This window comes from Canis lupus, chromosome 1 (assembly GCF_003254725.2).
Source record: "Canis lupus dingo isolate Sandy chromosome 1, ASM325472v2, whole genome shotgun sequence".
NCBI lineage: Eukaryota > Metazoa > Chordata > Mammalia > Carnivora > Canidae > Canis > Canis lupus.
The window spans coordinates 4,587,941-4,600,621 of record NC_064243.1 but is presented as its reverse complement, the minus strand read 5'-3'; the positions used below and the strand labels follow the sequence as shown (position 1 = coordinate 4,600,621).

The following is a 12,681-nucleotide window of genomic DNA, read 5'->3' as shown; positions in this document are numbered from 1 at the left end:
AATAGCACAGCTGCATTCACCATTTGTTTCTCCCCTGTTGTTCATGGTTTTTATGCTTGTGCTTGATGTTTGCATGTTTTAGACTGAGCAGGCGCCTCTCTTTGAAAGGAGTTCTCCATATAATTAGGTATGGAAGCAGAGCTTTCCTAGGTCCATCCATCTGCCTGGTGGTCTGTGCCCTAGACATTATCCTGTATCCGGTGTTAGACTCTTTGCAGGGCACTCAGCATACAAGAACGATAGAGCTGTTTGAACTTTTGCCGCAAGAATGTTCAGTTTTGGTGCGAAGAGCCATAAACTGATAATCCTAAAATAGTATGGTAAAATTATTCATGAAACATGCTGGAGGTTTTGTGAGGCCACAGAGGGGGTCTGATTAGCAGGTTGGGTTATAAATTGGGAAAGAGTATGCTCCCCTCTCCTTTAATACTGTTGTCCCTCATTTGTTGCCCCAGGCACACAAACAGGTAATACACACTGGCATTTATAGAGGGGTGCCATCACTGCGCAAAAGGCATTGGGAAGGTTTGGATCCATTGCGTTGGCAATGCTCCTTCTATAAAGAGGTGCTCCTCGTTGAGTGATGGTGCAAGCCTGCTGTCTGTACCCTTACAGCACATCCCTCCCTTTTCCTGCACCACCCCCTCCAGGACTACAGTTGGGTTCAGTTTCAAGTGTTTTCTATGTTGCACCACAAAGGTGAGACGGGATGTTTCAACCCACGCTGAAGTGTATGTGAAGCACTAAGCAAAGAAGCCTTTAAGAGATATTGCTGGTCAAGTGTGCCTTGTGTCCTGAAGGTGTTGTTGCTACTCTCATTATTATGACATTTTTTTTTTTTTTTGTCAAAGATAAAAGTCCAATGTGTTACTAAAGAAAAATGTTGCAGTGTTGGGGGGTCTCAGGTCCATTACCAGAAGGATGGTTGTATGTGAGAGCTCGGAGTAGTCTTAATGATACCTGAACTTTGTCTAAGGAATTTTGGACAGTTTTGAGATTTTAAAAATGTCTCCTGGTACCCAACTACAGGTGAGCAGTTTGATTTGTTGGTAAAGTAGTGGAGAAAAAAGTTGTTTCATGCTATTTAGGGAAGCTCCTAAGAATATGGGAGGTCCTCTAGTAAATGCTTTATGAGAGTCCTTACCACCCAGCATGCCTCTTTTGCTCCTTAACTTGTTAGATTTGGATAAATCTAAGCAGGCATTTTTTAGTTGTGAGATAGGTTTTTATGGAGTAGTTTTCCCATATTTTGTGGGAATTTTTACAGTGAAAATATTAAAAGGTATATAAGTCACATTTTAAATAACAAATCTTGTAGTGCAACACAAATTTTCTAACATCATACTATACTTATTTTATTCACAGACTAGAGGTAATTTGTGAGAGTTGGTGCTCTTGAGAGAAAATTATATGCATATGCTCCTCTTAGTAAATTAAAGTCACCCCTAAAATGTGAGTTTATATTTTTTAAATTCTCATTGCCATCATCATTTACAATAAAATTAGTTCCTATAGCATAACTATTGTTATCACACTTAAAAAATATACTGAATATGTCAAAGCTTTAAACTCAGGTATACTTTACAATCCATTTCCTAAAGACATTTAGGGAGTAAAATATGGTTTTTGAGTGAGTATATTTTGTTCTATTTTGTGGGGTTTACTAAGTTTAATATGCCTTTGTTTACTAAGTCCTCAAATCATCTTTGTAAAGTAAATTTTTAAATAAATTATATAGCGCATCTAAGTTTGAAGGCTTTTCCTTCTGCTTTCTTGAGATAAATGTTCTAGATAAAATCCATCTAATTAGTTTACCATGAACAGTTTCTACACTGCCACATCTTTGGCATTTTCTTCAGGTCAGGGTTGTCTGTATCACTCTCTGAGATGTGGGAAATGCTGAACATGCTTTTGGTGAGGGGTGTCAGAAGTGTGATGTCACTGCATGGGGATGTCACTGTGTGGGGCATCAGCCTGTGTCAGTGTCCCCCCAGCAAGGGTGCGTGGAGATAATTGTGTGGTTTGACTCTCTCTGACTCTCCCCTGAATCCTTACCTTGCCCTTGCTCCCAGACCAGAACTGTCTTCCCCTAAAGGCCATTCTTTTCAGCTTTACTTTCTCCTTCAAAATGGTGAGCTGTTTCTGTGATGAAAGAGGACATGTGGTCCCTAAACCGTGTTAGTTAGCATGGTAGAGAGAGTCCTCTTGAAAGAAGAAGGGCTGCTGTGCTAACATGGGATTGTTGTCTGTGTTTTTTTTCTCTGGACAGCAAGATTGTAGTTTTGCTTCTGGAACCTTTCTTTTTTTTTTTTTCCTGTTAAAATTCAACTATCAAATATTTAAAAATATTTACTGGTATTCTAATGGTACTGGGCACTTAGTAGGTGCTGTGGATTGGATTGTGTCCTCAGAATTCAAATTTTCAAGCCTGGATCCCCAGTGTGACTGTTTTTGGATTTAAGACCTATAAGAGTTTATTAAGATTAAATGAAAGCATAAGGGTAGGGCCCTGAGGGCACCTTTTTGGTGCCTTCTCTTATAAGGACACTTACTTGTGCTCTCTCCCTCCTCCCCACACCTCCTCTCTGTCCATCAGTCTCCCACCCCCTCCCCACATGAGGATACAGTGAGAAGGTAGCCATCTGTAAGTCAGTAAGAGACTTTTTTCCGCAATCTGACCATGCTTGGACCCTGCTCTTGGACTTGGCTTTCAGAACAGTGAGAAAAGAACTTCAGTTCATTAAGCCACATAGTCCATGTATTTTGTTAGCACTCAGAGCTGGCTGAGACAATAAATAATTGCCAAGTACTGTTGGCACTGAGCTTGCCCTCCTAGAATCAGTTTGTTGATCAACTCATCAAAAGGGTGCTCGCTTCAGCAGCACATATACTAGAATTGGAATGATGCAGAGAAGATTTAGCATGGCTCCTGCAAAAGAATGACATGCAAACTCATCAAAAGGAAGCAACTGGTATTGCAAATAGTGAGATAACTAATTGCAAAGAGAAAACAACACAGGATGGTTGAATTTTCCTATATGTACTGTTTTCTGACTACTTGTAAGTGGAACTCTGGATTGAATTTTACTGTGACTCATGGTATGGACATGTGTCATCTACGGATAAGTGTACAGATTGATGAATTTTCATAAAATGATATACCCAGCATCAGGACTGAGAGACCCTGCAGTACCAGAAACCTCTAGCTCCTCTCAGCTGTGGCTGAGACCTCCTTCCCTTGTCTGTCATGGGAGGTAACTAGTATAGCTAACTTTCACCATTTTTGAAGTAGGCTGTTTCTTCCACATGGTGGCTTCTGATTTGAATCTAATCTTCAACCTGACCCTGATTTCTGCCTCTGCTTTTTTTTTTTTTTTTAAACCTTTTCTTTCTATTCCAGCTTCTTTTATATTGTTGGCTTTTAACCTGTTAATCTAGTCTTGCTTCACACTCCCAACCCCCACCCCATTTCTTCACTGCATTGTGGAGAGAAAAGACTATTTTACAGATTTAGGAAATAGATTTCATAAGCCCTATAAATAAATAAAATGCCTGTATCAGCTTTATTTCGTACATCATGAAATTCAAACTTCAAAGTGAGTTTGTGGTTTAATTTGCTTATGTTTTAGCTTGGTATGCACATAGACCTCTGTGGGGTGCCATTTCAGCTACCATTATTATAGTGAAAATATCTATAAAGGAGACATGCCTGTGAATATTCCATTTTTGAATGCTCTTCTAATGAGGTATTAGATCAGAGGTGGCATTACATTTTGGAGGGGCTGCTGATTAAATGCAGTTTGCATATTATTACATTGCTTTTTCAGTTGACATCAACTTTCTGGTGTGATACCAGCTCTGTGTCAAGAAGGATTCATAGCTCTGAGTTTAGATGTGAAATGGGAAAGGTGCTTGTGTCTTATTTGTGCCTTGGTCAGTTTTTCGTATTAAATACATCTCTGATATTTTCAATGGCAGTTACCCAAAATGTATAATTTAAAAGGCAAGTGCTTCATTTTTTTACACATTCAAGAATATTCAAATTCAAATTTTTTTTTTTTTATTTATTTATGATAGTCACAGAGAGAGAGAGAGAGGCAGAGACACAGGCAGAGGGAGAAGCAGGCTTCATGCACTGGGAGCCTGACGTGGGATTCGATCCATAAACAAGATAAACATGTATTATCTATATCTTAAAAACATTGCAATTTTATCTATTTTCTTTATATTTCATTGATTTTTTAATAAAGTAGTAAATATTCTGCTTGAAGTGGAAAAAGCCTAAAGAAGAGTAGATTTTATTGAAAGTGTAACATGAGATAAATTTATTTTTATTTTATTTTTAAAAAAGATTTTATTTATCTGATGCAGAGAGAGAGAGAGAGAAAGAGAGAGACAGAGAGAGACAGAGAAGCAGGAGAAGTAACATAGGCAGAGGGAGAAGCAACTCTCCGTGGAGCAAGGAGCCTGATGCAGGGCTGGGTCCCAGGACCCCAGGATCAGGACCTGAGCTAGAGGCAGAATGACGCTCAGCACACTGAGCCATCCAGGCATCTGGAGAAAATTTATTTTTGATTTACATTCTTTCTAATGCACACAAATGAGTTTTATATATGGGCTAAAGTGTTAGAAGTGGAATGACATACACAGACTTATTTATATGTCAGTGTATCTCATATTGCATATAAACACATGATGCATGTACCTATACATACATGCACACACATACAGACATGTATAGATCTGGGATTGACAATTACAGGAGGTGGCGGTCTTACTATCTCAAGTTCTATGAAATACTAAAGCAGCTTTAGCTATCATATATATAAATACATGACAACTCTTTATGAAGCGTAAGTTTGCATTTTCTTGCTTTAGTTGCTGTTCTGTTTGCATTAACAGCTTTAGTGTAATGTTTTGATGCCTTAGACCCTGTAAGAGTCTTGTATTTGGGAGAAGGTGGAGGAAAAGGGATGGCTGTGATAAGGCACTATGGACTTGCAGGTACACTCATCCTGTAATTTATTGTACCTGTGATTTTAATAGCAAACATGGTAGGAATATGTTTTTATGATGGCAGGTCTTTTTCTTTCCATTAAGATTCTGTTTCTTCTCAGCTCACACAGACCCCAGTACTATGCTTAGAAGACTAACCCTTCCCTAGTTGCATTTTCATATCACCTAAATATCATTGCATTTAATGTCAAATACATTTTGAACAAGTTATTGCCACATTGAGTTAGAGTCTCAGTAGGTTTATAGAGGATTGATAGATAATGATATGTTTTTGGTGTCTTGATTTCAGACTTTTTTTTTTTTAGGTAATCTCTGAAAGTCCAGCTGTCATTAAAGTACCCTGGATTAAGCTCAGGGAAGATTGTTTCTGCTACAGTCTGTTGGAAGTGGTTGAGTGGAGAATATTGAGAGAGTGGCATCATGGGGAATGAAGACTATGATGTGGTGCCATAGACTGTGGTTTAGTTGAGTAGGATCCCCCTTGGAAATAGAAAGTTTTCAATTGCCCAAATGCTATTCATTCGGTGATAGCCCTTAAAATTTATTATATGCCTTAGAACAGCTTCAGATGGAGTATATAATTATGGCCCACATCTGATGTCCTATGAATGTATATTTGTAGATTAAAAATTATATTTTAAAATATGGGTCAAGGTTTTTTTTTTTCATATAATTTGCCCTATTTTGAATGTGGCTTATTTGGTGGGGAAAAAACATATCTTTCATTGTAGAAAAACTCAGAATTCATTTATACTGGTGAAATTGTATTTTTGTCCTTTATTAGTGATTAAATAAGATAGGAATATATTTAAAAATTAATAGCTTGTGTCTTGTAAATAGAAAGAAAACAAATACTGGACATTTTTGACAATATGAAAATTAAAAGAAATAGGTTAAATAAGGTCTTGATGTGAGATGTGAACTTTCTTTCACAGGTGAGAACAAAGTCTATGCATATAAAACAGGAAACTGTAGTTACTATTTATAGATGAAAGAGTACTTTGTATTGTATCTCTTGGACTATTTGCACTGACTTGTCTGGGAGCCAGTGTCCTTGTCAGCTACTAAAGATCATTTTCTTGCTTTCTTTTCCTAGTTAACAGGTCTGATGTAGACTGGAACATCTAATTCTGTGTGTCTCCCTCTCCGTCCCACCTACTCAGTGTCCTAGGTACATATGACTCCATAGCATATGGCTTATCATGGCTATGGGTGCTTTGGATTATGATGTTAGGTGGCGATATGTTTTAAGGCTAGTTATATAAACATGAGAAGTCCAGTCAGGAAATTCTTTAACATCAGGTCATTTTTACAGGATTTATTTGTGGATTTATTTGAAGGATTCATACCATCTTTGTCACTGTCTTTTATTTTATTTTTTATTTTATTTTAGAGCAGGAATGGGGGAAGGAGTCAGGGTGGGAGAGAGAGAGAGAGAGAGAGAGAGAGAGAGAGAATCTTAAGCAGACTGCATGCTGAGAACTGATGTGGGGCTTCATCCCATGACTCTGAGATCACAACCTAAGCTGAAATCAAAAGTAGGTTGCCTAATGGACTGAGCATCCAGGCGCCCCAATCTGCAATAAATTCGTAAAATTAACTGTAAAAGACTCCCATGTCCCTCAGTCCTGGTAGGTGAGATGTTCTCTATTCCCTGGATCTGATCAACCCAGAATTCTGTATATTACTCCTTATTGGAATGTTCATTTATTCCTCTATTCTCTCATCCATCCCTTCAACACACGTTTACTAGGTGCCTGATATGTTCTTGGTGTGGGGTTCAGCTCTGAACAAAACTGGCCATGTCACTTCTCTGGAGAAAAATCAGGAAAGGGATTGAGAGTTGAGAGGGTGGAGGTGTTATTTTATTTTAGATAAGGAGACTGCCAAGTCTGGTGTCCCTGCAAGGACTACAGGGGCAGGGAGGGGGCCCCTTTGCTGCTGGTGACCTGTCTTCATTCACAGCATCCAGCCCTGCAGGCAGACTGTGTTTACAAGTTTAGTGTCTTTCTCCCCAAGCCATGCTGTGAACTCCAGGAAGACAGAGACAGTATGTGCTCTGTTTGCCTAACATACTCCTAACACGTAAGAGTGAGTTCCCAGTAAACAGTGTCTAAGAAGTTGATTAAATTTTTAGTTACCTTAAAACACCTATATTTTTTAAGAAATCAGGTGGTCGTTGCCTTCTTGAGGAAGACTTCTTGTCTTTTCCCAACCATGGTGCCCATGTAGTAGTGGTCTGATGCATCGACACACACTAAGGTGACTGTTTCCTCCTGGAAGGGCTGCTTTTGGGGGTGTGGATGGCACCTGCTCTGCTGTGTGCATCTCCTGCCTCATGGGATGCATTCCATCATAATTGCTGAATGTGTTCCTTATTTACTTGAATGATGTAACTTGTAATGGCAAGTTAAATGAATGTTCAAAAGCAGCATGAATTCATATTTATCCAGAAAATCTAGTAAAACACATGCAAGTGTAGATACTATATTCATTTTTACTGGCAGAGTCTCAGTTCTTTCTAACTTTGAACAATTTTCTTTTTTGGCAACTTATTAATATAATATGCATGATATTATCTAAAAAAGGCATGAGATTTCATTGTGGTGAAAGAAATAACAGAAAGAAATGAAAAAAATCCTGAACTGGTGCTGTCTATATTAATAACATTTATATAAATACATTCAAAGATGAAGTTGCTGTTTTTGGTAATCTGGCATGAAAAATTAGTTTAAATTTATATGCTAGCAAATGGCTAATGAAAGGAAACAGTGACTTACTCTGGCTTTTAACAGTTGTTTTACCAACCACAGCAGCCTGCGTGGGTGTTAAGTTGCATCTTGCACAGGTATAGAGAGGTTTGTTTCTTACCATCTTCTAGTAATCCCATAAATTATTGTATATTGGGGTGTCACAGTATTTCTTCAGAATTTCTTTGTATCTTCTGTCATAAAGCCTGTTTACAACTTAATTCCAACTTCTGCTTGTAACTGTTGTGTTTTTAAGCGAATAAGAAGCATGTTGCTTCAGGTGTATTCCCGGAACTGGTAAAGAATTGGGAATTGTGGCCAATCAGCTTTCTGTCTGCTGACCTTTTTCTTTTGGGCCCCCTAATAAGTTTTGAAAGGGAGAGCTGGTTGTAGCCCTTTCCAAGGGAGCCTGCCTGGTGTGATGGCAGGTTCAGATCAAGCCCAGAAGTGTCTTCTCGTCCTTCGTTCCTACCTTCTGCCAGCTTGCTGTATGGCTGCCACAACAGTAACCTCACACGCGGCTTGATTGGTGAGGATTTACATGTGTGCTAATTAGAGTGGAATAAATGAGTGGCTGTTTGCTGCATTGCCATAAAGGGTGCCCAGATGTACACACTACATGAACATAATGTGCCCAGGCATGGCACATCAAAGTTTGTCAGCCGCATTACCTCAGCAGGCTTAGGGCCTGTCGCAGAGAATTTGCTGATCATCGTCCCCTATGATTTAGTGTCTTACTTGGTGAAAGTGAAAGACCTCAAAACCATGTCTTGGCAATAGGATTTTTGATCCTTTAGGAAAAAAAACAAAATATGTTTAAGCTTAACTGGGAGTAATGAATAGATGACCTTAAGCAATGTATATTCAAAATATGATTTATTATATTTTGAAATATTTTCCAGTAAAGCAAATAAAATATCAAGTAAGTTGGCATAATTGAATAAATTGAATTTTTAGGACTTGTATACACATCCGTCTTTTAGGTGGAATTAAGCCATGTTAGAACCACCCATGCGTTTGTCTGATGAAAGATGGAGCATGGAATGATTCCATGTAAATTTCAAACACTTATCTAGAACTTTACTGTGCATAAAATATCTCTATATGTGTTTAGAAATCTGCAATATATCTTCTTTTTAAATGTACAATTAATACTCGAATCCCCTGTGTTGCATGTATGCACAAAATCTGTAATATCTGATTACTTTGACAAGTAATTTTGTAGTTACATGTTCATAATATTGATAATATATTAATGTACAATGATTAAATGGTTAAGCTGCCACATTAAAGTTATGAGCAGGAACATTTATCCAGCACAGGGAGGTGGGAACAAAGCCTGTCTGTTCACAGATGGCGTTATTCAATCTCTGTGTCACTCTGTAATGTTAGCCTGAGAGCGTTGACTCTTAGCTTTGATACTGGGCTGCACTCGAGTGACCCAATACAGTTCAGTGATAAGGTTAAGTTAATTACTGGATCCGGGCTCTGCAGCTTCCACATGATTCTTGTGGAGAAAGATTTTGATGCCTTTTGCTTTAATTAAGCAGATATAATGGGGTTTTGAAATAATCCTGTCATTATCAATAAGCATCCCATGTTTCTTCCAACTTTGTTATATGTACTCTAGAAGCAAAGTTCTGTGAAGGGAATGAAGTTTTTCCATTATTGTCTGAATTGAAATGTTCCTTGTTAAACATGGGATCAGTTCAAATTGTGTATTTTAAAGGAATTTTGACCTGAAAAAGCCTGTTTGTAACTTCTGTTCAAAAGATGATAATTGTTTTGTTTATTCACATAAAGATACTAAAGATGAAACTGTCACTGTAATTTTGTGCTTTTACATTTGTGATATATTTTTCACTCAGTTTTTTAAACTAGGACAGATAAATTCTAACTTTAAAACGTTTACCATAATATTTAAGGTTTTAGGGCTTTTGCATATTATCTCTATTTATTGATTTGATTAATCCTATAGAGCTTACATAAATTAGTAGCAAAGTAAAAAATGAAGAAATACTGTAAAATTTTCATTTTTTCCTCATGTAGGAGTATTCTCATTTTGACACTTTAAAAATTCTAATGAATATAGAATTATTGTATGGGTAGAAATATAGGATTACACATTTTCTTCGTTTTTTTTTTTCTAATATGTGACTAGTGTAGTTTGGGAAAATGTTACAATGTTTTTTATTGAGTTTAGGTTTGCTCCCTACTATCCTTAGTAGGTTCCTTTTCTCATAGCTGTTCTGATGCTATGAGGACAGGACAGAACTCACCCTTGGACTTGTGCAACATGTACTTAGTAACTGTGGCACTGTCAACATCGCCCCTCTTCTCTGGGTGTTATTGAAGAATTTGAGTAATATTTCTTTAAATATACCTCACAGTGATGCTAGAGGCAAATGAGGTAATCAGAAAGAGCTGGAAGTGTTAGTCGTTTGTTCTTGTTACCTGGTACATGTTTACTGATGTTCACTAGCTTCTAAGTTGACAGAGTGAGTTAATCATTGTCTTTGACTTTTGCCCTCTGCGTTTTAAGTAAAGAAGTGAGCTTGAGTGGAGAATGGAGAAACAGTCTCTGCAAACACAGGTTAGAGTACTCAAACTTAGTCTGCCTATGAAGTCATTATTACAGGTAGGATGCCTATGACTCATTCTTCACTCTACTAGCTGATTGGAAAGAGTCTTTTAAAGTAAGACTGGTTATTTTTTTCTAATGTCCTGTCAGAATGAGACACCAGTTTAGAATGAATGATGGAGACCCCTGGGTGGCTCAGCGGTTGAGTGTCTCCCTTTGACTCAGGGCCCAATCCCAGGGTCCAGGATCAAGTCCCACTTCAGGCTCCTGCAGAGAGCCTGCTTCTCCCTCTGTCTATGTCTCTACCTCTTTTTTTCTCTGTCTCTCATGAATGAATAAATAAATAAAATCTTAAAAAAGATAGAATGATGAATTGTCTCTATCCCTTCTCCATGGACTTTGTTTCCTAGGGAGGGGATACAAAACTTCAAAATTAAATTTAGATTTTAACTAGTATCCCCCTTTAATCTAGGTTATTTTGGTTTATAGAATGATATAACCCTTTTATTCCTTCTGCCCCCCTGCCCCCTAGGACCTGTGACCGTATTCTGTTACTGCCGCAGTGGGTAGTTAAGATGTCAGTGGAATTCAAGGTTGATGTCTGTTTACCTTAAAATAGGGAGATTATGGTGGATTCAGGGTGACATAGGGGTCCTTCCATGTGGGGGAGGTTGTGGCACATAATGTAAGAAGGACTCCCCCACCATTGCTGGCTTTGATGATGGAGGAAGGGGTCCTTAGGCAACAAATGTGAGTGGCCTCTAGAAGCTAGAAAGGGCATGCATGGATGGGTATCTTCCTCTAAGAGCCCCCAGAAAGGGTTCTTCTAAAGTATAGATCTGGGAAATAATATGTTTGTATTGTTTTAAGCTACTACATTTGTTATAATTTGTTGCAACAGCCCTAATACAGTTATATATACTGCAAAGCAAAATTATCCATTAAAACTTATTTATAAATCTTTTTATTAAAGATTTAAAACACTTTGTTAATATTTATTTAATTTTGATTTTACTGTAGACTTCAGGAGAACCCAGGGTGTGTGATTTGGCCCTGCATGCTTTAGATACGTGTCTTGGCCATTTCATGGCTAGAATTGTGCAGCCTTGTGTTAGACACCTTTAGAATGTGGTTATTAGGCAGGTGGTATAGTTGGAAGTCTTGGGTTCATAGTCCAGCTTCTGTATCTTAGTTATAGGAAAGTGCCCTTAGCTTCTTTACCTCAAAGTGAGGAAATAATGTGTCTTTTTGAGGAGGTGATCAGGTGATGTATGTGTATGTGGGTCAGAAACTATAAAATGCTGCCTGTACCCTCTGTTATTAAAACTCCATCTTTCATTTTAGCCTCAGTGTGTGACATTGGGGAGCTCTGCACAGCAGCGGTTAGGGACTACGGATTCTTGCTCTTGTGCCCTGGGGCTGGCAGAACTTACCTTGCTGCTGTGTTGGCTTTGCCTTGACTTGGAAAATCGAGGAGACGCTGCCTTGCTTCTCTTTGGCCTCATCTGTATGACTGCTGCAGAATTGGGAGTGTAGCTATTCGTTTGCATTTCCCCAGAGCTAATTTGCTACTTTTCTTTTTCATTCTTGTCAAACATTTTAAGTTTAAAGAAAATGATTATTTTCCATTTATAGGAGTTTCTGACATACTTTATCTTCCAAAAGTTCAATTCATTTAAAATTAATAAGGTTATTGAACAATGGCTGTAGTGGGCATGGAAGGTAATCCATCCCCGTCCGTGCCCTCCCTGTAATCCTCAGTAGCACCGGTGTCAGATACTGGCCCAACAGAGCATGCACCATGCCAGAGGCACACGGCCCACTAGCTCACTTGTCCTGGGGAAGTCGCAGGAGATGTCACCGAAACATCAAAGACACATGGGAGTCTTTTATGTGCATAGTGGAGGCAAGGACGTAGCAGGATGGAAGCGTAGCTGTTTCAGATCCATGCAGCATCCCAGTGTGTAGGGCCTGAAGGAGAGAGGAGCACAGGGAGGGAGACAGGGCTTTCTGTGTCAAGGGCTGTGGAAACAGTATGCTTTACTTGGTACTGTCCCTGCGGTTGTGGGGAGGCTGGTGGAGTTGTCTGGTCTCCCTGCTACCCCTCGCCCTGAAGTTTGTATGTGAGACACCCACTTCAGTGACGGAGGCTTCCCTGGGGAGGCTGCTGCAGGGGGCTGGGGGTGAAAGCTCCCTGGAGCATGGGGCAGCAGGGAGGGTACATGTTTGCTGTGGAAAAGACAGGGCTGAGGTCCCAACAGAAGGAGAGCTGGGTGAAGCACGCACTGAAAAGACTCTAGAGGACTGCCTGGGAGTGCACAGCCGGCCAACCAG

At 39.0% G+C, this 12,681-nt stretch overlaps 1 protein-coding gene and 1 non-coding gene across 2 annotated transcripts in view; both read left to right on the top strand.

Moving 5' to 3' along the window:
* The window catches only part of ZNF407 (zinc finger protein 407), a 439,772-nt gene that overhangs the window by 86,227 nt on the left and 340,864 nt on the right, over nt 1–12,681 (top strand).
* On the top strand, nt 2,867–2,974 carry LOC112645694 (U6 spliceosomal RNA). Its single transcript, XR_003127198.1, has one exon. It is a non-coding gene; the product is annotated as a U6 spliceosomal RNA (small nuclear RNA).